The 26,750-nt window shown below is 41.0% G+C and overlaps 1 long non-coding RNA gene across 2 annotated transcripts; it reads right to left on the bottom strand.

Annotated features, from left to right (window-relative positions):
• Nucleotides 1-1,218: 1,218 nt before the first annotated feature.
• Nucleotides 1,219-26,401, bottom strand: LOC149917010 (uncharacterized). 2 transcript variants are annotated; one of them, XR_016468708.1, is made up of 4 exons: nucleotides 26,051-26,401; nucleotides 9,933-10,045; nucleotides 5,021-5,066; nucleotides 1,219-2,133 (listed from the first exon to the last, which is right to left on the bottom strand). It is a non-coding gene; the product is annotated as an uncharacterized LOC149917010 (long non-coding RNA). The 2 variants fall into 2 exon arrangements; XR_016468709.1 differs by lacking the exon at nucleotides 26,051-26,401 and adding an exon at nucleotides 10,147-11,366.
• Nucleotides 26,402-26,750: the final 349 nt, after the last annotated feature.

Here is a 26,750-nt window from a genome sequence, read left to right as displayed (position 1 = left end):
CAATACATAAAGTGAGCAAATGATCAAAAATGAAAATTAGGTCCAAGTTTTCAAATAAAAATCCCACTTGTTTGACAGCCTAGTAGGTCCATAATTATCATTGCATGTTTGAAGGCAGTGTAGAGGAAACACCAAAAAGTCCAGCATATCTCAGCCAGCATGCAGTCCTATCAAAACACAAAGATAAAACCATTACCATATAGATATTGTTTGTACTATTACATGGTCCTCTGCTTAGCAGTCAAAGTCACATTTGTCAAGACAAATGCTACTGGGTCCAGCACATCTCAATCTTACACATTTGAGTAGTGGCTATTTCTGCACTACCTCGACAAGTGGTGGTGCATGCCACTGATGGGTATCCACAACATACCAGTTCTCAATCGATTTACTAATTTGTAATGACATAAATTGATTGATAAGGACCGCAATGCAGAGAAATCTAAGCTTCAGCAATAATACTTCAACAGCAGTAAGAAGATATGGTGAAACCATCCTATGTCAGAATTAGCACAGATTTTCTTCAAGCTGATATTGATTGATTATGAGTATAGGAGTCTGCTGAAGATTATTCAAACTCGTGAAGACTTTATTAACAGAGGCACACAGAAACAAGATGCAAAATACTGGATACATAGGTTAAATTGCAAAATCCAAAGTGATCTCAATTTGGTCTCAAACTTCAAACATACCCTGAGAAGAAGCCATACACCTTCCACAATTCACATATCACTGTCTCGCCTGATGCCTACAATCACAGAATTGTAGGGGTTGGAAGGGACCTCTAGAGATTGTGTCCAAACCTCCTTCCAAAGCAGGCTTCCTCCAGAAGGCTGCACGGGTACGTCTCCAGAGGAGACTCCATAACCTCTCTGGTTAGCCTGTCCCAGTGCTCCATCACCCTTCATCTCTCACATACTGGCATAAAACTTCCTATGCTCCAATTAATGGTCATTTTCCCTTGTCCTGTTCCCATAGACTACTGAAGAGAGGTTGGCCATGTCCCTTGGTCTCCCACACTTAAGATATTTATAAACATTAATCAGATCCCCTCTCAGTCATCTTAAGGCTGAACAGACCCAGGTCACCCAACCTTTCCTCGCAGGGGAGGTACTCCAGGTACTTTTACCATCTTTGTGGCCTTCTTCCAGCTGGACTCTTTCCAGGAGATCTGTCTTTTTCGTACTACAGAGCCCCAAACTGGATGCAATACTCCAGGTGAGGCCTCACCAGGGCAGAGTAGAGGGGGAAGATCACTTCTCTTGACCTGCTGGCCATGCTCTTTTTTATGCACCCCAGGATTCCACTGGCACTCTTGGCCACAGGGGTATACTGCTTGCTCATGGCCAACCTTTCGTCCACCAGGACCTGCAGGTCCTTCTCTGCAGTGCTCCTCTCCAGCAGGTCATGCACAAACTTGTACTGATACCCACATTTACTTCTTCCCAGGTGCAAGGCTCTACACCTGCTTTTGTTAAACCTCATCTAGTTTCTTACTGCTCAGCTCTCCAGCCTGTCCAGGTCTTGCTGCATGGCAGCACAGCCACCAGATGCATCAGACACTCCTCCCAGCTTTTTATCATCAGCATACTTGCTGAAAGCAGACTTTATCTCCTCATCAAGGTCATCAATGAAGCTATTGAACAAGACCAGATCCATCACCAACCCCTAGGGGAACACTGCTAATCACAGGTCTCCAACTGGACTCTGCACCACTGATCACCATCCTCTGAGTTCAGCCAGTTCTCATTCCACCTCACTGTCCATACATCTATCCCCCATTTTCTCAGCTTTGTAACCAGGATGACATGGGAGACAGTACCAAAAGCCTTGCTGAATTAAACAGAGACAATACCCACTGCTCTCTCCCCATCTACCCAGCCAGTGATGCCATCATAGAAGGCTACAAGGTTGGTTGAGCATGATTTTGCCTTGGTGAATCCATGCTGACTACTACTGATAACTTTCTTTTCCAATTGCTTGGAGATAGCAAAGAACAAGCTGTTCCATCACTTTTCCAAGGACAGAGGTGAGATTGACTGGTCTGCAGTTTCCCAGATCCTCCTTCTTGCCCTTTCTGTAGTGACACTGGCTATCCTGCAATCTTCAGGCACCTCTTCTGGTCTCCACGACCTGTCAAAGATGACAAGAGAGCAGTTCAGCGAACACCTGTCAGGTCCCCCAGCACACGTGGACATACCTGCACTCATGACAGATCTCTCCTCTCTCAGGACCCAGGGGAACTCCAGATACCAGAGTTCCTCACAGTCAATGGTCTGGACAGCCCTTCTCCCCTTGGGATCACCACCCAAGTGCCCACATGAGCCCAGAAAGGCTGTGCCCCCTTGGTCTGGGTTGTTGCCTCAGCCCAGTTGCTGTGACAGGTGCCAACCATGGTAATTATAAGAGGCAGCAACAACTTAGAGTTCTCAAAGGAGGAGAGAGGAGGGGAGAGAGAAGAGGGGAAGAGAGGAAAGGACCCTCCCTGCTTGCCCTCCCTGCCCTATGAGAACTGTCTGTGCTAACTGCCAAGCACTCCCATTGACGAGCACACCCTGTTTGCATGTCCTGCTTGCGGTGCTCCTGTGTTGCTGCACTGCCTAAGGGGAGTTGCTTTTATACATGCCAAGGGTTGGCTGCCATCAATCCCAGCTCCCCTTACACCACAGCAGCACAAGCACAGCTCCTGCCAGATCAGGGGGTGGGGGGGGACATCTGGGGGCTGCCATGCTGATCAAGGGCTGCAGTTTTGGAGGTTGGTTCTTTTTACTTCTCTGCCAGGATCCCTTGTTGCAGTTGATCCATCTGAGGTCCTCACTAAAAAAGCCATAACGTCACCATTACTTTTGGGGTAGCCCTCATGTTTTCACAGTTCATGTGTAGATTAGCAACAGTGTAATTTTGCAACTGAAAAAATTTGAAAGAGATACCTTCAATTTGCTCTGAAAGAGGAAGGTGATTAGAATATTGATTTAGGTCTCTCAGATCAGGCTCCTTTTAAAATATTGGGGTTTTTTTGATTTTTTTTTTCTCTGAAGATGACCACAATAAAAATATCTGTTCTGTTTTTAAATGTTACAGAGAATTAAAAACACCTCCCAAAAGCAGGACTAAGTCTGTATCTCCTATATCACGTTCTTATGCAGTAAACAAGCAACATTCAATGAGCAAGTTTCATTTTATCTTGACTGTTCTACCATGATGACGACTAATTCTGGTTGTTGTATAAACAAGGGATTAATTTATATTTTTTTTTAACTAAGGTATGGCAAATAAAGACATTAGATAGAAAACTTAAAATGAACTAAGAAACATTTCATATCTTCAAACAATTTGCAATTAATTTGTGATAGGATTTTATGCTCAGTTAAATTTAGATGTTGAAAAAGAGTTACTACATATGCAAAAGCTGCTAAACACAGGGAGCTACCTATGGCTGAACTAGGCACTGAACTGCAGCTTTCTGAAGGACAGAAGGATACCTTGTGAAATGTACATTACAAATTTGTCTTGCTTGATGTTTCCTAAGCATTTGCTGTCAGCTACTGTTAGACATAAGAAAATGGACTAGCTGAACTTCAGAACTTTATATGGACAATCTTAAATATTAACCTCACATACTTGCAGTACTTGATTTCAGCATTTTGAGTATTCCATAGAGGAGAAAAGACATCCACACCTGCAAGATAAGTTCAAACATATTCCATATAGATGGGAAACATTACTGTAATGCTTAATTAAATTACGTGCATCACTGTGCATCAGCACTCGAATCTGTCTGCAGTCAATGATGCACAGTGTGTGCTAAGCTGAGGTAGTAACACTAGTATTAATTATAACCACAGCTGAAAGTATGACAAGACAGAGTTTGGAGGTAAAAATCCATTATCTTCAGTCCGTACTCCAAGGAATAAGAATGTCCCCTCACATTCTAATAATATTTGGACAAATTTATTTCATCTTTCTGTGTCAGTTTTCTAGAATAACAATCTCTTCTGAGAATTCCGGATTGCAACAAAAACATCAGACAAAACAAACTGATTCATGCTCATTTAAGAAAACTTAACTATGAATTGATGCACCTAGACAGCAGTTCAACACTACTAAAAATGAAAAGTTAAATTAAAACAGACAAAATTAAAGACACGGGAAAGTAAATCTGCAAATGTAACAAACAGAGGAAAACTAGCAGGTAATTAGATTTTCTGATTTCTCTTTAAGTGTTTTTCTGGTTGTACACCAGGCAGTTAAGACTTCACTGGGCTTCAGTTTACAGCTGGGGACAGTTGAAAGTGTGAGACTTTAGGAAGAGTAAAGGAAATTCTGTTTTTTTTTTTTTTAAAGAATATGGTGAAAATTACTGTAGTATGAACCCAGATTTTAAGGTACAAAGAAAATGACTAGCACTGCTTTCAAGAAACGCTATTTGTAAGTCATAGCTTTTTTGAAGTGCAGTTCTTTAACACAGTATAGCAATAAGTCATCACCAAAGCAACATCACACGTCTACCAGGAAATATCAGTGAAGAACCATAAAATGCACCAGTATTTTTCTTCCATTAATTCCATAAACAGTTGTGGGCACAGAGACCTAAAGTCCAATCAGTAGTTATAACTATTAAATCATGAATTACGCAAAATCAGTTGCCTCTCATCAGAGGAAGTAAGTTTCTCTATAGTTAAAAATCTTTAATCAGTTTATCCTTCATTGATTTGTCATTCTTTCCCAGAATGAGTGCAATACATTAAAAGCTGGGGCAGTAAGTTTCATAGATGCCAGGCTCAGGTAGACTTAATTCTGACTTGACCCAGTCACAGCTTCCAAACACCGAGAGCAGACATCACAGGAGCTGCCATAGTAACCACAGCCTTAATACACTGTCCATTCAGCAGCAGTATCACTGGGGCCACAGTGCATCTTTAGCAAGTTTTTAAGTCATATGAACAAAACACACAACAGTATAGACTGACTGGTCATCACTCTAAAGACAGAACACTTTCATAGTAAAACAAATACTAACCAGCATTTCTCCTCACTTCCTCCTTCCTTTTCAAACACAGTCCATCCTTAAAAAAAAAAACAAACAAACCGGAGTGGTATTTCCTTATGACTGACATTTGCTCAGCTTTTCTGAAGTAGACCGTATTATCCTAAATGCAGTTCATTAGAGCTTGAGGAAATTAGGCCTTCATTGCTGCCCTGCTCACACCTTCCCCAACAGAAACCCATCCAGAAGGTGCACATCTCAGAGCATGTCTTCTGCACGTACGCATGCCAGCATATGGCAATTGTTGCTCACAGGGTGAAGCCAAGCATTTCACAGCTCAGATAAGCATCCTGGAAGATCAGTATGGGAAGAAATCTTCTGCTATTCTTATCAGGAATCAAGGCTGCACAATGCACTACTTCTGATGAAGCAAACATAGAAATTTGTGAAAACATTCTTTTTTTCTTTTCTTCTCAAGTACTTTGGGAGGACCACACATTAACACATATGATAGTCTCATCTCAGTAACCTTCAGGACAAAGAACCCTCAGGCAGCATGAAATTGGGTTGTGGCTCTGATTTCTTGGGTCCTAGGTTTTCCAGCTTAGATAGAGTGCAATTACTTAAGATCTGAATGTAACAAGAAACATCTACAGAGGCTTATTGTGAGAGTTAATTCCTAATGTTTACATTGTCACTTCCATCAGCATGGATATTATAGGAGAGAAAGTCATAACAGTATTTCATGAACACTGTTCCCCCATTGCAAGAGGGGAAAAAATTATGGCGTATACCAGACTGTTCACTTTTCATTTTATCTTTTCCTCCAGTTTACGTGTGCTGCAAAGGCTCATTCATCACTCTTGAGTTCTCATCCCCCTAGCAGTTGTTCTAGTTTCTCAGGAACTTTTAAGCATCTTTTTATAGTAAATACAACAGAAAACTGTTCTCAGAAGAACTGCAGGAAAAAAGGCATCTATTCTTTTGGAAGCTGTGCTTCCCAAAGAGCAGGCAAAATCTCTAATAAAATAAACCTTGAGTCAAACATGGTACACATATATTAATCTTCTCCAAGCACTACTGTAGTATTTAAGGCATTCAGAGGCACAAAAACATAACTGTTAGAATCTTTGCAAGAGTATTTCCAAGTTCAGCAAGATCTTTTGAATGCAATCTTTTTTTTCCTTCTTTTTTAAGTAGTAACAATAGCAAAATCTTATGAACTCAATCTTTTTTTTTTTTTCTTCTTTGGTTAAGTAAGTAACTGTGCCAAGTGTATTTTCTCTTTAACATACCGTCACTTTTTTTTTTTTTTGAATGTTTATTCATATGTGGAAGTGGCAGGAGCATCTTCATTATAAGTCAGAGTTAAACAGTTCTGAGTAATCCAACCGTAACTGTTTCCTTACTAAATAAACTCTTGAGCACTTCACAAAACATACTGGTAGATAGCACAACCTTCAGGCTCAAAATAATCCAGATCAAGTAAATTTGAGTATTGGAGGCAGGTACAGTATAAACCTTTGCAGAGACTGAAATTTACACTTCGCTTTCAAAACAACACTCCACATGACAGTTTTTCAGATAATGATTTCAATGAAGGGACAGCTAGCATTCAACACTCATTAAGATAATAATAGAGAGGTAGAAAGGATCACCACTCCTCATTTTCAGAATGGAAGGATAAAACCCAAACAGTCGGAGTAGCTTCACATAACAAAAAACAGAAAGTCATCCAGAAATAAACTGATCACACATGTTTAGGCAGACTAATAGCACAAACAAATCCATACTGGATTAGGATCAGGCAGCTTGATAAACATTCATCTTACGCATTTTAAACATTTAGACCATTTTAAAAATGAAATTGCATCTATTCCAATCTTTATGTCCCTTTTTCAGAAAGCATCCATCCTGATTTGAGGCCTAAAGATCCACCTAATTAATTGCTACAATGTGGTATCTAAGACCAAAAACATTCAGCAGTATTAGAGTGAGTGAGAATAAATAATACCTTTACACCTGAGCAAAAGTTCTGTCCAGAAAAAGATAAGTTGTCCAGTACTTCCAGGAAACCTTTCAGACTGTAGGTGATTATGGCACATTTTTTATCATTCGTCTTTTCCAGGGTACAAGGCATATTCTTAAAGTTACCATAGACTGGATTTAATAACTAACAGTGAAGTGCCATAGCCATTTCTACAGCAGTTTGTTTGTAAACTGCTGTAACAGTCTGGCTATACAGGATATATTTTGATGCTTGCATCAACAGAATCTCCATGTAACATAGGAGGTGCCAGAATGTGTTTTAAATACATAATACAGATATCTGTGATTAGCAACCTTCTTAATTTAGCTGTGCCTTTTTTAACCTTACTGTAGCTAACTAGTAGTGAGGTGGATGGAGCCAGCCAACACCTACTTTCTACACTAGCTGTTCACAGCCTCAAGAAGTATATTCCAACTGCAATTTCAATTCTTCCTTTCCAGCGTCTACCTTTCAATCAACAACTTCACTTTTGGGTTTGTGCCCAAAAGCCCAAGTGGAAAGCAGGAAGGCTCCCTGGTAGCCAGCAGACTTCTCAGCTGATTCAATCCCCTGCTCTCCCCATTAGAATGGCATGCTACATCATTTATTTCAGTTCATACTATTGCAGTTACAAGCTACATTTCTACTTTCACCTTTTAAAAATAAGCAATTTCTAATCCCATGTCACTCAGTGTGTCACCTACCCTTTTCTTGAAAAAACCCCAGGGATGGAGAAAGTATTTGAAAATAGGACAGAAAATAGAAAACTGACTTGTAATATTACAATTTAAACTATAAACATTCAGTTATTTAAATCACATAAATGAAACCTGGTCTTCATAGAAATAAAATGGTTCAGAAAGGTTGTTAATTCCATTTGCATCACTCCAACTATTAACATGCATTTTATTTGGTGTGAGGAGTGCTTCATTCGAGTTGACCAAAAAACAAGGGACTCCATTTCTCACAAAAATAAATCCTTCCAATTTGCATTTGATCAACATTTACAGCCAAGCAGCTCCTATTGCAGGCACAAGTTACCTTACAACACACCAAGGGACCACTCCAACCTAGTCATGTCACCTAATCACAAGAGCAGGCCCAAACAGCAGCACATCTTAAAAATAAGCTACAAAAATAATGGCACAAAGAGATGGAAACATTTACATGAATGATATATGCTATTCATCTCCTTTACATACCTTAATAACCTCCAAACAATTACTATTTACTTTTTTTTTTTTTGAAGCCTTCTTTTTGTTTCCAATATCCAGTCAGTTGCTTTTTCCCCCCCCTGTAAACCACAACCTAGAAACAGCATACCTAATTTTGGTTGAAGATGTCAGCCTAATATAGCATCAGTGACTGTGCATTCTATTCTAACAGTCACAGGACTCCTTCAGTGTGGTCCCTTAAACCCACTAAAAAAAGCAAGATCACATATGTTATCCTGCAAATTACCGGTGAATAGATGTCCAGGAGAAAGTTTTCAAGGTTTTAGGGCTGAGAAAAAGAAAAAAGTCAAGAAATACTTGTAGATTCAGAATGAGAGTTCTATAATATAAAACACTGTGCTGTACTTAAAAATAAAACAAATAGAAAAGAAGAATTCTTTTCTACAGCACAACTAAAGATTACTCCTTCTGAACCGGAATTTATTATTTGGAATAAAGTAGTGTTTGCTGCTATATATAAACAAGTAGTCCAAACCAGCTATACTCATATCCTCAGGCACATTTAATTTTGATGAGACAATACACTTGCCAACCAATTAAATCCTATTTTTTCACATTTGGCTCAAAGATCTCTCCCAGTATGCCATACATTTTGCCTTTGTTTTTGTATAAATTGATGCGTCTAGACACAGTATTACATTTCTCTAAAACTGCAAACTCAATATTTTATGCAGATGATTAATTTTAGCTTTTCTATAGTAACGTAGAACTCCTTTCTCACTGCATATCTAGTATTATTTTACATAAGCAGAAAACCATCTATAAGCACCTCCTGCATTTACTTGGCTTCTCCACTCACAAAGTGATGAGCAGATGTCCCCAAAAATCAACAAACAACTGCAAACTATTTGTTCTGGAAAGCTTTCATCCATCCCTTTCCCTCAGCAGCTCCTCCACTGAAAGCCAAAACAAAACCACAGAGAACCATTCACTCTCAGGATGGCTTCAACTTTCATCCCTCTGCTTTTTCAAGAGGAACACCAAGGTAGAAATCCCAATTAGCAATCTGAAAGAACTGCACAGGCAAAGAATACTTAGGTATGCCACTGGATTTGTAATATTTGCACACTGTTTCAGCAAACAAGATTACAAAACTAGAAAGCTTTTTAGTATGCCTTTCAAGCCTTGTAGAAGTGAAAGGAAGGCTGCCATCTGAAAGCTACTGATTTCCTGTATGCTGTGCTCTACTTGCTACCTATGTGTACACAACACAGCTGCCAGATTTAATAACCATGTCAGCCTGCGTTCCCCATATAGTAGCAGAGAGATGACAGGATGAAGATGTAGCCAGCGTTTTAACCTGCAGCTGTGGCCACATGATGCCCTGAATGAACATTATTTATTATTATTAAGAAAAAAACAAGGCAACACTATTTGCAAAAAGGATTTCAGGAATGTGAATCCATACTTGCCTCCAGTGACACTGAAGTACATTTAAGAAATGGTTCCTTTCTTCATCAGCTAACAAATCCAAGGACTTGAGTTAATTCCTTTTCAAAACATCCTGATCTTTAATTACATATTTTGTCAAGCAACATGTGCTTGAACCCCAAAAGGACAGAATCATTAATTGACAAATTAATTGAGAATACTCCTCTACAGAAGGAATTATTTCCATACCTGTCCTTGCTGACTTCTTACAGAAAAGCAGGGTTAATAAAAGATGGAAATTCTCACTTACCATTTAAATCCTCCCATGCACAGCAGTTCCAAAAACTCAGGACTTCCTTATCAGATGTGTCCACTTCACTGCCAACACAGAGCATTTCCATACCTCCATCTGCACAACCAATTCTGTAGAAGGGAGAAGCAGGCAGAATTAACATGCTAAGGGAAGGTGTCAGTCATACAGTCCAAATCTACAGACTAAATAAACCCAGAAATGTATGGCTTACTTGCAACAATGCAGTGATGTTGCAGAGATCATATGACAGCTGTGCACACTTCTCTCTCTCATTTTTTCTTTTCCCTTCACTTCCCCTGGAGGCACCTATCTCAGCTGGGAATGGTTTCTGTGGAAACTACTTACAGGCAGTTTTCCCCTTGGAGAAAGTGTAACTGCGTGGGAAGTGAGGAGGAAAGAAGGCATTCAGCTGACTGACATTATGGCACAATGCAGCAGTCAATACTGCATATTGAACTACAGAGGATTTTTCAGCCTATTTATTCTTCCAGCAACAGGGATCTCTCTACATCTACTCTGTTTGAAACTGAACTATCAGCCTCAATGGTTCTTACTGCATATTATGAAATAGTGCCACATTATAACTCAAGGTAAGTGCCTGAAAGGAGGAGTCAATGAAGCATGGTGTGCAGTAGAGCAAAACTTTAAAAGGCAAATTGCTGCCTATAAGGCTTTCCCCTCAGCTCAAAAGGAGGCAAAGCCACCCACAACCACAGCAGGAAGAGCAGATCTGATGGATCCTATCTTTCATGAGGGTGGATAGTGATAGGACAAGGGGGAATGGTTTTAAACTGAGACAGAGGTTTAGGTTAGATATTAGGAGGAACTTCTTCACCCAGAGGGTGGTGAGGCAATGGAACAGGTTGCCCAAGGAGGTTGTGGATGCCCCATCCCTGCAGGCATTCAAGGCCAGGCTGGATGTGGCCCTGAGCGGCCTGGTCTGGTGGTTGGTGACCCTGCACATAGCAGGGGGTTGAAATTAGATGATCACTGTAGTCCTTTTCAACCCAGGCCATTCTATGATACGATTCTATGATTCAGAGACACCCTATGAGCTGCTTTCTTCTACTCTTACAGAAGCATCTATTCACAGAATCACAGAATGGCCAGAGTTGGAAAGGACCTCAAGGTCCTCACATCCACATTTTTCAAATAGCAAATTTTAGTCTGCTTATTTCCTCAATTCTGTTCATATAAGTGAAAAATTATCTTCACAGACACTGTAAAACAATTGAACTAGAGGCTAACATCCATACAAGTCTCCTGTCAGCCCTTTCAAGCAAGACTTCACTCTACAGCAGGTAGCTTCACACCATCCTGACTAGAAATGGGGCTTTGATGCATAGTACAAAGAAATAAACGTGTGTAGAAAGGCCCACTTGTAATTCAGGAAGGAAAGATAAACAGCAAGAAAAGAATCCCCAGCCTAGAAACGGCTCTTACATCATCATTTACAAGAAATTACTGCCTTCGTCCATAATCCAAGCCCTTTTAATCTTCCTCCATCCATGAGACGTTATCCTTTGTCTTAGAGCTGGAACTCAGAATGTAGGAAGCTCAAATCTTTGTAAAGCGTTTCACCCATGTGCGACAGCTTTCCATGACTGCATTCTTCTGTGGAAGCAGGATTATTTTCCCCAAGCAGCAGGCATTCGTCCTCAAGCACTCACCAGTATAGACCACGTAGGTATCTCCAGTTAAAAACAGATGGAAAATATCACAGTGCTTTTTTTAAAAAAAAGCAAACAGAACACCTCTGTACATGTTTCAGTGAAACTGATACATGCTTATTAATTCCCTAGATCTTCAAAGATGACTCAAAGCCTCTGATTAAAATGCTTTTTGTTTTAAAGATCCAAGAGCATCCTAGTATAGCACAGTAGAAAGTACAGCAATGACAGCAGAGCAGCAAGGCACTAGACTGCAACATGCAAGGATTTACACAAACACAACAGCCGAATAAAAGAACAAATGCACACTCAGAAGATATCAGCTACACAAGCAACTTCAGAAAGAAAATCTCACCTCCACTGCCAACCCTTAAATGAGGTCTGGGAAAGGGTGGATCCTGGCTCCAGCCCTTCCAGTCACTCAGGTTCACTGCATGCACCTGAGCTCCCTTGGGTTGGCCCCGCCTTCCCACCAGATGCTCAGTCGCTGCTTCAAGCTGTGACTTAGCATTTCCACTAAACCCAGAAAGTAACCACACACAAATAAAAGCATCTGTTGAAGAAACCTCCTATAAAATTCCATTACAAAAATTAACCATTTATTTAGGACTTGTAGGGCCAAATGCTGTTTAATAAGACAAACTGAACAGTATAAATCAATGAGTTAGTCCCACAGCATTCTTTCCTCTGCAACAAGTCACCTAACGGTTGTGCTTACAAAGATGTGTCCATTTAACCTGTGACATGGGTGCGCAAAGGAGACCAACATGAGATGGAAGAATGCAGATGAAAGAAGAATATTTTGTGAGAATCTAGGCAAAATCCAACTAAGATGATTAATAGCAGGAAGAGTTCTCTTAAGAAGGGCTAGTTCTCATTTCAAATTAGGATAGTAAAACTGATTCATAATACTGTGAGGTTGAAATGCAAACGGGAAGACATGGGATGGAAATGGGCAATCCTATCTCACTACACATGCATTATTCGAGCAAGAATTAAAACTGAGCTCAAATCTATGCTTTGCTGCTCGCAGTGTTTGCTAGCTGGTGAATAGATATTAACTGAGTGAAATGTTTAGGGATTTGACATTCGTTGGCAAGAAGAAAGTTAATCATCTGCATTCTTTGCAGCTGCTGATACTCAGCCAGCACACTCCTACTCTGATGTCAGTGGTTTGAATGAGGGCCATACCCTAACTGACAGTTTAATCCCAGAAAATCTCTGTTGAATTATTAGCTGAGGCTCCAACTTCCAGAACTGCGTGCTGCTCCTCAAGGAAACTGGAGATTTCCTAGTTTCCAGTTCAGACAAGGAGGATTTTGCAACCATTAAACCCTGCTCAAAAGTCCAAACGTACTTTCAATGCAGGATTTTTTACACATATTCACCACCGGTACAAGCCCTCAGCTAAAAGAACAGAATTCCCCAGTCCTTTGGGTGACTAGAACTGGGTTGTGTCTGTAATAATTATTAACTGTCGCAAAATGCCACCTTGGCACTGAAGGAAAGCATTCAGAATAGTAGAAAATATTATAGCAGTACTTCATCTTCTCCTCCTCTGGCTGGAAAGCTGGTCTGTTCAGCTTTCAGCCTCTAGCAGATATGATCATTTAAATATAAATGGAAAAGATGTTCATGACCCATTTGTCTGTATTATCAAGTGCATTTTTTAGTCCAGTAGCCAGGTGTCCATTATGTGGGCTACTAAGTGATTTACACTGATTGAATATGCACTGTGTGTGGCTATTGCACATTTTATACACTGGCTGTATAATGAATGCATGCTGATTATGCTCCAAATATCAATGAACCCCATTACCTAAGCCACTAAGTCTCAATACAAAAGCCAGAAAAACAGCTGTTGCTTCCCTACCTTAAAGAAACATTTGCTGTTTTGATCTCAAACTACTGTACATTGAAATAAATGACAGATTTATATCAGTGAAGAACTGGCCCGTGAGTTGAAACTGTTTCTTTTAATAATTGTTGATTTCTTGGGCTCCAGATCTTGTATTCCAGAGCAAGGTCTCGCCCCAGATATAGGAAAGCAGACAGGAATCCAACTACTTCATGAATGTGAGTGACTTTTAAGATGGAGCCATGAGGATGAAAAGTCTGGGGAAAAAATAGATAAATTTCAGAACTGAAACCTAAGGACGTTTCCAAAACATCTTGCAGTAAAAAAATGAGTCCTGTCATACACAGCCAGAATGAATTTGTTGTAAGGAACAGCTGGTAATGACTGCAGAGGAATTACTTGATAAAAAGATTCTGGTTGAAAGCAATGTGTGGAGGACACCTAGTCCAAAAACTGTTTCCACACAGTGCTAACTTCAGTTCATGTTTTGAGATCCCGGACCTTGTTTCTCTGAGTTCCAGTGTGCAAAGTCTGCTCTGAAAGTAATGCCTCCTGTTTTACAGCAGTGGGCCTTTACACATACAAGAACAAAGAGGTATGACCACCGCAGGAAACAACTGCAGCTCTATAGATGGAGGGCAGCTAGAAATTTAGCCAAGAGCCTCACTTAATAAGTTCATATTGCACTTCAGGCCTCTCATGCATGTGTAGTTGTCTGACATCGCTGCACAACCCTGCATTCACTACACTGCTGAGACTGCTTAAAGGAAGTTCTTAAAGCTAAGACTGGAAAAACAGGATGTCATGGTTTTATGTTTTTTTGATTTTCAGTATTCCACATCAAAACATCATGTACTGGAATTAAAGTGTTAATGCTCCAATTCTACGTACCTATCCCTATACATTACGGAAGTCATGAGATCTGACCCTTCCGGGTGGGGCGGTCTCTTACTGCCTGGCAGTGGGTGCTGGAGGTGCTTTCCTAGCCATTCCAAGCTTTTCAGGTTTGACTCGGTCTCAGGAACTCTCTCTCCTATCTTATTTGATTTATTAGTCTCAATTTCAATTTTGTATTATATTGTATTGTATTATATTTCAAGATTGTATTATATTGTGTTACCTTGCATTCCGATATCATAGTTAGTAAAATAAGTTTACCTCCATAGATTGTTGCCACTGTTTTTTTCCTCCCTTCCTTCCTTCCTTCCCATTTTGTGGGGCCAGGCAGGGGGTGGGGAGGGCAGGGGCCTACTGCCCCCTGTCACAGGCATAAATTGATCTAGTTAACTCTGTGACACAGGAAAATCAGAGGAGGATGAAGAATAAGCTTATTCTTCAGTTCACTGAGCATGTACCATACAAAATACTTCTTCCTCTCATGAGTGGCAGATAAAGTCCCACAGCCATTCACCTACTACCACTGTTGCCCAGTAAATCAAGTTCCTTACTATCACGTCTACGTGTTTCACGAACACCTGCAGGGACAGCAACTCAACCACCTGCCTGGGCATTCTCTGGCACAACTCAAGGCTGTTCCCTCTTGTTCTATCAGTAGTTATCCAGGAAAACAGGAGAGAATTGGATCTGTTGGAGTGCATCCAGAGGAGAGCCACAAAAAAGTGTTTCAAGGGATGGAACAGCTGGGGCTGTTCAAACTGGAGAAGGCTTTGGATAGACCCAATAGCAGTTCTATTGTGGAATGATTGATCCAACACAGTGGTTGAAGAGTTTTTCATGAAGCTTTGAAGGGATTCCATTAATGTGTAGTTGAATTTGCCCATTTTACATACTGGAAAAATCTCTTAAAAGAGAGCCACCTTTCCATACAAAGAATTGGAGGATGTGTGAATGGCTCATGGCAACAAGCTGAAGATGAGACTCCTTGTGTGTAAAAGATGAAAGATCAGGTCAGGACTCCCGGCCCTGTAAGATGCACTGGCTGTAGCTTCATTCCATCCATCTAATTTACAGTTGTATTCTTGTTTAGTTTCAGCAAGGTCATCCAAACTTTTGAAAGGATAAGAAAAAATTGAGAGGACAGTTTTTTAAGAACCGATTTGATAAAGTTTTTTATTTGTTGGATTTCTCACAAATAAGCCACCAGAGCATCTCCAAGGAAAAAATTATGTTTCGGTGTTCTTTCTTCTGAAGGCTGCTTAGCAGTCCTATACTACTGTCCATGGTTTGCTGTGACATCCTTGATGGAACAGAGAATTTAGAAGCTTTCCTTTGCTTGTCTTGGCTGAAGTGCTGAGCTTTGCTTTTTGTGATCTTGAGTGGATGAGGTTAGAGTTGGGACTTGCCTGTAGTTTTAAGGAAGGTGTACTGATTTTTATGTTAGTATTTTGTGAAGCGTATTTTGATTGCTGAAGTAGCTGTGAGATCACTGTTAATAGAAATGTGTTAGTGTGCAGTACCTATTTCTGTGGTGTATCCAAGTTGGAGGTATACTTTAAAAGTTCTTCAAATCTCTCTGTTGAGAGGATGATGTAAAAAGGCACATTTACAGAATTTACTGAGTTGTTCACGGAAACAGAAAGAGCTCCTGTAAAACTGTGGTTTGAGGCCAAAATGCAGAATGATTGTGATATCCCTTGTTAGGTAGCTGGAGGTTTTCCTAGGTGTCTTGTATTTTAAAATGCAGAAGGGGGGACAGAAGGATCTATTGTCTCTTTCTTGATTAAGCAAGGAGACTTTACTGGAGATCAGCTGATGTGTAAGAGAATACTAACCTTGGCAGGCTAACAGGTGATGTTACTTCAATTTTAGGTCCTTTAACTTTTTTCTTTTTTGAAATGAATGCAAACTTAATCATGTCACGAGGAATACTTAATGTAATGTTGAGTGAGAAGGAGGAAAATAAAAGGAAATATTTAGCAAATGAAGTCTATATATTTGATGATCCGCAATAAAATTGTATTTTTTTGACAGTTGTTATTAGAGTAAAACTCTGAAAATGATGTTTTTAGAAGTAACTTTCCACTGGAGACAGACAAAATGGTAGAACAGTATACAACCAATTTAATAACATACAAAACTTTGCTTTTGTAATTAGTCTTTATTTTGAAAAATATGTAGTCCAGTTCACCTGTCTTCCACTTGGCCTTATAGTGATCTGTTTGTATAGAATACATGTAGATTTGCTTTTAAGAATAAAGATGACAGAACTTAAAAGTCTTTAGTGAAGCACTCTGTAATGTATCTGTGCAGAACTGGGGAAGCCTCCAGTGATTTCCAGCATCAGAGGTCACCTTTCTTCTGCTAGCTTAGAGGTCTTTTCTTTAATGTCCTATTTTATGCATTGTCAGATACCTTTTTGTTTGTATGCTTAGAAACTGAGAACTAAGTTCACAAAGGACTGGATTTTGTAAAATGTGATTTTTATGGGGGGACTAACGAAGTTGTTTTTCAGAAACATCCACAGCCTGTGTTTTCAGAAAAGTAAAAATGGCAAAATGTATCCTGTACTGAGAGAGCATTCATTCAACAGCACTTTTAAAGTGTGTAGTGCTAAATAAGCAGTATAATAAGTGAATGTTACTAGGAATAAAACCAAAGCAATTGGTCTTCGCAGTCCCTCTGCGGGCACTGAACTTTACTAAAAATAGGAAAAAAGACAAACAAAAGAGTGATGTTTTAAGATGCTGAAGAGATAGACTATGAATGATAATCAGTGTATGTTTTAGATATCTGCCAGGTGGATGAGATGAAGGTGTGTAGTTTGTCAGCATTATTGCTCTTGGGTTCTGATTGTTCCAGCAATTTTAAGCAGCTCCTTTAGAAGGGATGCACAAATTTTACGATCATTTGAGTGGTCTAATAGGGGTTGTCCAGCCACAGCTTAGAGGAAATATGTTGTTTTCCGTATATGCTTGAAATCCTATGTGCTCTGTCCCACAGCTCCTGTTGTATCTGAGGTTAACTCCAAATTCTTGAAAGCAGTAACAAACTTTCCAGGCAGCTGAAAGGTATTTGGCTGGCCATCTGTTTCCAGGATCCGATGGTTATTCATTTATTTTTTTGTTGGGGCAGTAATTTACCTTGTTATTTGTAATATATATGTGGGAGTTTTGACACTTTATGAATTGTGCAAATTTAAAGATATCGTGCTAACATTTTCTGCTATGAAGCAGTTCCTGAATTTCTTTAGTGAGAAGTTAAGCCCAGGAAAGGGGGTGAAGAAAAGTGTTTTCCCAAAGCACATAATTGCTTTTATTATTATTTCCTAGTACTCAAATCAGCAGTTATTTGTTTTAATAGACAGTCAATTAGTTTTCCCAAGCCAAGTCTTTTTTCTCACAACAGAACGGGTAAGCAATCTCTTTGTTCTTTAGTTGCCCAGAGATTTCTAGTTTCAGTTCCCAATGAAGAGGGACACTGAGAGAATGGCTGGGCAGGAGCGCATCTGTTAGCCGCAGCCAACTTACCGCAGCATCAGCGCAGACACTCAGCCACTTCTCTAGAAAGAAATAGAGCGATCCAGTGTAGCTTTGAGCTTTGCTCCAGTCATGATTGAAGCCAGTTCTCTTTTAGGTACCACCGGACAAAACGGAACCACATATGTCATCTTCTGTCTCCACTTCTGTCTGAGTAAGAAATAGGTAACAGTTAAATAGGTAACTCTTCTAACTTAGTTTAGAATGATATTTTCAGTTTGACTGAAGCCGCACAAAAATGACAGCCTAGAAATGAGAAACTTTTATTTCCCATTGCCGAGAGAATCAATTTGAGTAAAGGAATACATCATTTAGGAACAAGAAACTCTTTAACAAATACATCAACGGTAAGAGGAGGACTAAGGAGAATCTTCATTCTTTACTGGATGAGGCTGGGAATGCTACCACGGAGGATAAGGAAAAGGCAGATGTTCTGAATGCCTTCTTTACATCTGCCTTTAAAGGTCAGACCAGTTATCCTCAGGGTACTCCGCTCTCTGACCTGGTAGTCTCAACCGGGGTGCAGACAGAACCCTCCGTTCACAAGTCCGTGGGGCCAGATGGGATTCACCTGAGAGTGCTGAGGGAACTAGCGGAGGTGATAGCCAAGACGCTTGCCATTATCTATCAGTGCTCCTTGTTGGCTGGTGAGGTCCCAGAAGGGTGGAGGCTTGCCAGTGTGACTCCCATCTGCAAGAAGGGTTGTAAGGAGGATCCGGGGAACTGCAGGCCTGTTAGCCTGACCTCAGTGCCAGGGAAGATTATGGAGCGGATTGTCTTGAGGGAGATCATGCGGCGTGTGCGGGACAACTGGGGGATCAGACCTAGCCAGCATAGGTTCACGAAGGGCAGGTCCTGCTTGACCAACCTGATCTCTTTCTATGATCTAGTGACCTGTCTGGTAGATGAGGGAAAGGCTGTTGAGGTAGTCTACCTAGACTTCAGCAAGGCCTCCCACAGTGTTCTCCTGCAGAAGCTGGCAGCCCGTCGCTTGAACAGGCACGCTCTTGGCTGGATAAGGAACTGGCTGGAAGGCCGGGCCCAGAGAGTGGTAGTGAATGGAGCTAAATACAGCTGGCGACCTGTCACGAGTGGTGTTTCCCAGGGATCGGTGCTGGGGTCTGTCCTCTTCAATATCTTTATTGATGACCTGGATGAGGGCATTGAGTGCACTCTCAACAAGTTTGTGGATGACACCAAGGTGGCTGGAAGTGTCAATCTGCCTGGGGGTAGCAAAGCCCTACAGAGGGATCTGGACAGGCTGGATAGCTGGGCTGAAGCCAGTGGGATGAGCTTCAACAAGGCCAAATACCAGGTCCTATACTTTGGCTGCAGCAACCCCAGGCAACACTCCAGGCTTGGGGCAGAGTGGCTGGAAGACTGCGTAGAGAAAATGGACCTGGAGGTATTGATTGATGCTCGGCTGAATATGAGCCAGCCATGTGCCCGGGTAGTCAAGAAGGCCAATGGCATCCTGGCTTGCATCAGGAACGGTGTGGCCAGCAGGAACAGGGAAATGATTGTCCCCCTGTACTCAGCACTGGTGAGGCCACACCTCGAGTACTGTGTCCAGTTTTGGGCCCCTCAATGCAAGAAAGACATTGAGGCCCTGGAGCAGGTTCAAAGAAGGACAACAAAGCCGGTGAGGGGTCTGGAGCGCAGGCCTTATGAGGAGCAGCTGAAGGAGCTGGGATTGTTCAGCCTGGAGAAGAGGAGGCTCAGGGGAGACCTTATTGCTCTCTATAACTACCTGAAGGGAGGTTGTAGTGAGCTGGGGATTGGCCTCTTCTCTTGTGCAACTGGTGATAGGACAAGAGGGAATGGCTTCAAGCTGCACCACAGGAGATTCAGGCTGGACGTTAGAAAATACTACTTTTCTGAAAGAGTGGTCAGGCACTGGAATGAGCTGCCCAGGGAGATGGTGGAGTCACTGACCCAGGAGGTGTTCAAGGAACAGTTGGATTTTGTGCTGAGGGACGTGGTTTATAGTGAGTACTATTGGTGATAGGTGGATGGTTGGACTGGATGATCTTAAAGGTCTTTTCCAACCTTGATGATTCTGTGATTCTGTGATCAAGAAGACTTTAAGTTTCTTCTTGAATAGCTGTGAATACTTGTGAATATTTACTTATTCACTTGCAGCTAACCTAGAAATTATTTCACACTGAAGCCAGAGAGTATGACTTCTGTGATAACCGAAAACTTTCTGTTGTGCATCGGTGACGTGACCTACACGATATTAAGTAATGTTGGAAACATCCAAATAATTTTTGCCAGGACGGTATCTCTGATAAAGCAGATTTTATTCGCGATCGCAATGGCGGGCGTCCCGCAAGCAGGAGCGCACCTATGGACACAAGATGACAGTCTTTATACCCAGTTTTTCCCTTTATCCATCCCCCTGCCCTGTTTCCCCATTGGCTGGGTACTCCAGGTTCACAATCTTATCAGTTTATGTTTGTTGATTCGTGTGTTATCTGGTGTAGCCATCCTGTTGTTTCCAAGATGTCTCGGTGCTCTTCTTGTCGTATTGATATGGTGATTGTCTCCGAAGTCTTCGTTAAACAAAGAGCTCCGGGGGGGATGATGCCAGGCTTCAGATGTCTCTTCAGGGCTTCCTCGGCATACCATGCTTTGTTCTCTGGTTTGATCTCGTGCAGGATCTTCTTGCAATGTGTGTGACAAAATATACATATATACACCTATATACAGAGCGTGCATTCCTGGGAAGGTTTGTCTAGAGGATAAGCGATGTAAACTATCAGAGTTCTTCCCCAAGTTAAGTAGAAGGACTCCCAAAAGGAACTATGACAACAGAGTTCATGAAATAAAAATATTATCCAATTCTAATGCAGAAACAACATTTGATTCCCACAATTCCCCCTTTTTCTTTTTTTATACACTGTTGATTTCTGTAATTTTTTTTTTTTTTTTTTTTTTAAGTTTCACTTTTATAGACATCTCCCTCTTCTCCACTTTCTTTATCTTAGGAGATACTATTTTTCCAGGCCATCCTACTTATGGCATCTAACTGTTCTGCAATTCCCTTTATTGAACTCTTTTGTATAATTTGTAAATCTCCTCTGGTTATAACAAATGTAGTTAATCCAATCTACATTCTTGTTGATCATCACCCATCAGGACAGTGACTCAAACCCTGCAACAATTTGATTTCTCGCCTTAAAATCATCAGGACAACAAAAAGTGAAAAGTTTAAATCCTTAGCTTGCCCACATACCAAACAATTACTGATATAAGTATACTTTGCAATGATGTTTTTCACAAGAGATATAAAAGCATTATATCAAATGCTGCACTTAATCAAATTAACATTTCTAACAATTATAAGAGCCCATATTACTGTCTTTGGATTCACAATTTTAAGGGTCCAGCTGACTTCATTTCCCATTATATTTGAGGGACCTTCTTAACTCTAGTATGATGTATACACAATGCTTGTTCTTTAATTTTTACTGCTGTGCAGGATGTTAGCAGCACCTGGAACAGACTTATCCACCTTGATTCCAGGGGCGAATGTGAAAGACATCTGCTATATACATATAATCTCTTGTTAAAATATTATGTATCAAGCCGTCAAGGCCTTGGGCTCTAGTTCCTAGAACCAGTTTCTCTATTTCCTGAAGCTGTTCTTGTAAACTTACCACATTCAGTATTTCATCCCTACCTGGGTAGAGGTCCTGTTTGTACAACATAAGGCCTTTTGTACAATATTTTGAAAGACTTAACCCCACTTTGGCTCTAGGTTTCATTCTGCTCCTAAGGAGAGCTAAAGGCAACAACTTTGGCTAGGATAGTCCAGCTTCCTGGCCCAGTTTTACAACCTGTGATTTAATTAGATAGTTCATCTTTTTCACTTGACCACTCGCCTGTGGTCTGTGTGATATGTGCAATTGCCAATTTATTCCCAATGCTTACTGATCTGTTGGACAATCTCTGCAATAAAGTGAGTTCCCTTGTTGAAGGGTATTGCTGCAGGACCCCCAAACCTTGGTATAATCTCCTGCAGCAATACCTTGGTTATTTCTTTGGCTTGATTGGTCCTGCAAGGGAATGCTTCTGGCCACCCTGAAAAGGGTATTTGTTAGAACTAGCATATACCAAAACCCTCCTTTTTCCTGGCAGTTCTGAAAAAAATCAATTTGCAATTGTTGTCCTAAAAGATTCCCTTTCCCAACAAGCCCCACTTGTACCCTGTTCCTGGTACTAGGATTGTACAGTTACTTTCTGATGTCTGTACCCCCATATGTTTTATTATGTTCTCTTAGAACCAATTTCTGTAAAGTAATAAAGGGCACAACAATGTGTCCATCTGGGTATGTACCCACCTGTCAGCTTGCTCTCTTCCCTTTTAAATCACCAAATTCCTATCCTCCCTACAATATCTTATAGGTTCTGATTAAGGTTCAGATATTTTAAGTTTACTGTCTGGAATTAAAGCCAGTTCACCAATTTCTTTTCCTTCAGCTGCCTGTTTTGCCACCTGATCCACCATCATATTCCCAGTTTCCTGTACAGTGTCACTCTTCTGATGTCCTCCACAATGGATAACAGCCATGCTGCTCTTTGGTAGATTTACATCATGTGAATTTGTTTTCCATGTGTGTAAGAAAACCTCGCTCTTTCCAGATGGTACCATGAATGGGTACCACCCCAAAAGCATATTTAGCATCTGTCCATATATTTAAGGTTCTTGTCAAAGCAGTTATTTCAGCCTTCTGAGCAGAAGTCCCCACAGGTAATGGTTTGGCTTCATTTACCTTGTCAGTAGCAGTTACTGCATGTCCTGCCTTACAGTTTCCTTGTCTCACAAAGCTGCTTCCATCAGTGAATCCAGGAATCCTCAGCGTTGTCCAATGGTTCCTCCTGTAGGTCTGACCAACTGGGATAAACAGTCTCCCTGCAGAGCACACTGCTGGCTTGGAGGTAGCTCTGCGTTGGTGTTCTGGGTGTTCAGCAAACTGCTTCCTTCTCTTTGATCAGTTCTGCTTTCTGTTGAGAAACTTGATAGCCGTTTAAATCAAGAAATTCAGCAAACTCACAGTCCACTGTACACAGTCCTCCTTGGTTACTGTAGTATCCATATACTGCAGTAAAGTTCCACTGTGAGATGGAGGAACCCAAATCTCAGGCTCACAAGTTGACCAGTTCTCAAAAATCACTGGGCTGTTCTCACAACCCTGTGTAACACTGTCCGGGTTAGCTGAGTTTTTTTTTTTTTTTTTTTTTCCTTATTTATTTACTATTATTTTGTTTTAATTATTATTATTTTTTTCCCTTCTTCCCTTATTGGAATTTTCCTATTCAAAGGCAAATAATTTTAGACTTTCTTTGGCAAAACCAGGCAGAAAAAAAAAAAGAGGTGTACTTCAAATCCAGAACGGTAAACCCCACCTACTTATTCCTTAACTTGGTTAATAAAGATATACACCATGGGCTGTATATATTCAACATTTCTAACAATTGCCCTCAAATCTTGTACCAAACTATAGTTCTTGCCATCCAATTTTTCATTTGCAAGATCAAGGTGTTCTATTTAGGTTTCTATCCAATTAATAATCCAAAATTCAAAAAGTTATTTATTATTTCTTTTATCCTCCTACAGTCTTGTATCCTTAAAGGGCACTGCTTTACCCTGGTTGGGCTGGCTCCCATCTTTAACTTAACTTTTATAGGGCTGCATTTTTGGCTCTGCCAGGCATTCCCAATGCCTGCAATCCTGTGTATACCTGATTTAGGATTTATCTAACTTCTGGGGGTGCAACATTGCTTTTCCCAGTTTGTGTTAAAGCCAGACTTAAAATTTTCCGTCAATTGGTCTTGCTTGACACTTAGCTCCAATTTTCTCTACTGAATTTAATCTCTACATTCAACTGTTCTAATACATCATGCCCGAGTAACGGTTTTGGAGAACCTGGCATGTACAAGAGTTTATATATTCCTACTTGTTCTCCTAACTTGTATTTAATTGGTCCCCAAAAAGTAAACTTCTCTTGCCAGAGTTCCTACAACTATTACAAAAATCATCTACGGGTAATAATTCTTGATGTAGCACAGAGTAAGAGGCACCCGTATCAGAAAATAAACCCTTTACCCTGCTTCCCCAGCTGCTTTCGGTCCAGCGGGGGTGGAACTCGCCCTGAGCCCTTCCAGGCTCCCCCTTACCTCTTCTTCTAGGTAAGGACATCCCTGTTTCACCTTGCTCAACTTTGCCTTCCTCAGCCTGTGTTTTCCAAACCCTTTCCACTTTCCAGACTTTCATCATTACTGAAATATAATGTTAGTAATTTCTGTTTCACCCCCTTCCCTCCCCAGGATTCCAGTGCTTACAGTGGGATATCGGGTTTCCCGAGATCTCTGCAGATGACGGCTATTCTCACTCTCACTGTCCCGTCCCATCCCCATTCACAAGTCACACATCCTGCACAGTTACAGCGGGAAGCTCTCACCCTCAGCTCTTTCTCTCACTCCGAGTTGTTCTTACAAACCGCCGTGGGGGCGTAGGGCGGGGGATGTGTTCTCGTGCCGACCCAAACTCTAATATCTCAAACTCACTGTTTTCCTTAACCTTGTTGCCAATTTGTTTGTTTGTTAATTTTTACAATTCCACTATTTGTACCCTCAATTACATTTCCATGTACCATTAACAAATGCACTTCCATACAGCATCGAGACAGTTTCTCCTACTGCCTTCAAAACCCACAAATCAAACAATACAGTTCTTCAACTTCTACAAACACCCAGCACTTGGTCTCATGATTAGGGTACTCAATTGTTAAAACTGGTCCCATTACTCATTTATGTTCTGGTTGGGTTTTGTTTTTGTTTTTGTTTTTTTTAATTCAATATTTCCCCCTGGCTCACCAGCAATATTCCTCCAGTGAGCCTAAATACAACCCAGGGGGTCTTCTTGGTATCACTTTAGACACCCTCTGTTCCATAACAACCTCATACATGACATAACATAACGTAACATAACATGACATAACATAACACTTTCATGACATACACATTTAACAATCACAAAGACAGTGACAATAATCAGTACAGTTTATCCTCAGGATCCTTCCTCTCTCTGCCTCCCTCCAGGGTCCAACCTTCCCTCTGTATTCATTTCCCACACTTGCATAGCTGCCCACCTCCTTCTCCAATAAACAACATATCAATGATAAACATCATTTCCATCCATAAGTAGAAATTAGGCCCTAGAAATTGATCTAATTGTTCTGCGACACTTATAGGATCCTTAATTAAGAAATTCTTGAAATTCCTGACTTTTCTTCTAGTAAAAAAAAGCAAGCATGAGCATATCCTATTTTCCTTTGACCTAAGGAGACTGCCCTAAAGGATAAAGTGAAGTATTAGTAAGGTTAGTGTTAGAGAAAGGAAAACTCTCCAGGTCCCATTCACATTACTCTAACTCCCTCAGTAATCGAGAGTGCATCTTCTCTGTCGCTTGCATTGCTTTAGAAATTGAGGGGGGGGAGAGTTATCTAAGGGATCTCATGTACGATCTTTCTGCTTCTCTTTCCTTTTTCTTTTGAAATATGACTCCTCCTTTTGAGGAGGATTTATTTATTTATTTATTTATTTATTTATTTTTACTTCTTGCACCCATTCAGCAACATAAGCCAATTCTGTTTCAGAAAAAGGAATCTTACTGTTTACGTATAAATACAAAGTCTGACAGGCCCAATCTTTGTCAGACCCCTATTTTGGTCAAAATCATGATTTTCCCTGTAGTGGCTCTCTAGGCTATGTCTATATACAGTATTCAAACATCTTTTCCCTGTTCTTTTCCCCAGTCTGGGGATTATTTTCCAATTCTGAAGCTTCTTTCCCAAGAGGCTATCTCTAGGCACGAATTTGGGGACCCCTTTCCCCTGTTCTACGGAGTTCCTATTCCCCATCCCTCCGGAATGCTGCTGTGAACTACCCAGCTCACAGGTTACCACACTCCGATTCTCGGATCTAGGGCCAATCCCTCTGGAGCATCTTGCTCAGATTCCTGGATTAATAGGGGTGTACTGCTGGCACTTTGTCAAGTGCACAGGGTACCGTACACCAACAGCTCCCTGCTGAGACTCACCCAAGTCTCCACCGACCCCCAAGGCAAGAATCAAACTCCCTTACCTTGGTCCATGCACGAAGTTACCGGGTCTCCAGGGGTCAATACCCGTGCCTACCTGCCCCTTGGCTTTCTCAGAGCCCGTCCTGTATGTAACAGTCTCGGTTTCTTATCGGCCGTCCCAAGGAGTCACCTCACTACCCAGACAGGACCGCTGAAATCAGCGGGGTGCACCTATCCTGTCCAGGGCAGCGGGGGAAACTCCCGAGGGGCGATAATTATCCCGGACGAGCCCCCAAATTGTAGGAAATACCCAAATAATTTTCTAGGACGGTATCTCTGATAAAGCAGATTTTATTCGCAATTGCAATGGCGGGCCTCCTGCAAGCAGGAGAGCCCCGAGAAAAAAGGTTACATCTTTTTATCCCCTACTACCCGACGCTTATCTCTTTCTGCCCTGGTTCCTCATTGGCTGAGTACTGCAGGTTCACACTTCGCAACGCTCCACTAGTTATACAAATACCGAGTAAATATAAATCTCCTGACGCCTAAACATATATCTTAATTGTTTAATTACCTTCTAACAGTTGTTTTCTCAACAGACATTTGGTCACGGTTTTTGGATATCTGTTTTATAACATAAACATAGCCCCTTGATTGTTTTATGACCCCCCCCCCCTCCCTTTAACATTTGTACCCCTTTACACTAAGTCATTGTTCTGGTCATTCATCTGTCCTTCCATAGAGATAAGCTCGGAAGGAGGA

Source organism: Phasianus colchicus, chromosome 8 (assembly GCF_987193195.1).
Source record: "Phasianus colchicus chromosome 8, bPhaCol1.hap1.1, whole genome shotgun sequence".
Taxonomy (NCBI): Eukaryota; Metazoa; Chordata; class Aves; order Galliformes; family Phasianidae; genus Phasianus; species Phasianus colchicus.
This window is presented reverse-complemented; position numbering and strand designations above follow the sequence as displayed.